The 1,579-nt window shown below is 36.9% G+C and overlaps 1 long non-coding RNA gene across 1 annotated transcript; it reads left to right on the forward strand.

Moving 5' to 3' along the window:
- The first annotated feature begins 538 nt into the window (after positions 1 to 538).
- LOC107699240 (uncharacterized) lies at positions 539 to 1,162 on the forward strand. Its single transcript, XR_001635436.1, has 3 exons — positions 539 to 610; positions 690 to 785; positions 998 to 1,162. It is a non-coding gene; the product is annotated as an uncharacterized LOC107699240 (long non-coding RNA).
- The last annotated feature ends 417 nt before the right edge of the window (positions 1,163 to 1,579 follow it).

Consider the following 1,579-nt stretch of genomic DNA (forward strand, 5'->3'; position numbering starts at 1 on the left):
TGTGTGTGTGTGTGTGTGTGTGTATGTATATATATATATGTATATATGTATGTATAATATTTCTATAATTTGTACATTAATGTGTTCTTTGGGCAACATGTAACGAAAAATGTGTAATAATGAGTGTAATAACTTAATAAAATTTTAATTTAACATCTCATAGTTCATAGAAATATTGATATACAATTTGAAATTAGTCAGTCTTAAATGATAATTAAAAAATATTATCATATTTCCATAAAAGTCATTCGGTCAATATCAGTCATTTATACACACACACACACACACAGACTTTTTCCCCCCTGTAATATAAGATGATAATACTGATTATGAAATAATTCTTGGCAGTGTTTCCCATTGAGATCCCTTTCGATACTTCAGAGATATGTTCAATTAATAGGGTCTTTTTCTCAGGAGGACAATCTGAGATGCAGGAGACTTAATTTAGTTGTCTCTTCAGTTAACTTAACTCTAAAGTTTCTCTCCATTTAACCTCATTGCTGTCTACAAGAAACTGAGACATTAAAGCAAGCTTATTTGTAGGTTTTTCTTTCCTAAGGGTTATTCTTGGTCTGTGCAGGCTCGTGTCTGTTGGATCTGAAGTCACAAGGTGAAGTAAATAATAGTACTTCTTTGTGCACTCTCCTGTTTGAGCAGATTGAGTCATCTGGTTCTCCCAATCTCTACAGGCTGCAGTGCCTGTGGCAGGCCCTATTCTCTGTGGCACAGCGTCAGATATACTATGCGCTTGTTAGAGCCAGAGCACCTCTGAATCTGCTGTGTGTGTGAGTGTTATACCAGCAAGCCTCTGTTCTCAGAGCTGGCACTTGAATGTACAGTGTGACATTGTCTATTTGAAGCTGAAAGATAACACATCTCTCTCTGTCTCTCCCTTTCTCCCTTTCATCATTTTGTTCCAGACAGACAGCCATTTCCAACATGTCTACAGTTGTCTTTTTCTCATTCACCTCGTCTCTTTTTTTTTTTTAAATTGAAGCCAGTGCTGTCTGGAGTGTCAGACAATGTGTGGAGCTCCCAACGGCAGCGGGAAAAGCCCTGGATGTCCATGGCATCTGCCAACTGACACTCGGCCCACAGTGGAAATTCCTTATCCCTGCTCTGGAGTCTGTATGTGTGTGTTTTAAGTCTAAGTGGAGTGACATGGGGGTGAGTAAATAATGCTAGAATTTATTTGTTTGTTTGGGTGAAATTAAAAATGTCAAAGTTTAGTGAGCTGCCTAGACGCTTTACCAGGGCATCGCATACAAGCTCCTGACACAAATACTGTTCCAAAGTGTATCCTTTATGGAAAAGCCAATCCCAGAAAACACTGTAACAAGCTCTGTGAAGAAAAAAAAAAAAAAAAAAAAAAAATGATTCCCAATGATTTTTTAAATCAATATTGAAAAAGTATTCAGTATTTGTGTGTTATATAACTTGTAGTTCAAACAGATAATTATGTTAGCAACACCGAGGTCATGGGTTTGATTCCCAGGGAATGCCTGAACAGATCAAATGTATACCTTAAATAAAATGTGAGTCATTTAGGTTGATGTTATCTGCCATCAGTTTTTGAGAT

Source organism: Sinocyclocheilus anshuiensis, unplaced genomic scaffold, assembly GCF_001515605.1.
Source record: "Sinocyclocheilus anshuiensis isolate Anshui unplaced genomic scaffold, SAMN03320099.WGS_v1.1 scaffold847, whole genome shotgun sequence".
Lineage (NCBI taxonomy): Eukaryota > Metazoa > Chordata > Actinopteri > Cypriniformes > Cyprinidae > Sinocyclocheilus > Sinocyclocheilus anshuiensis.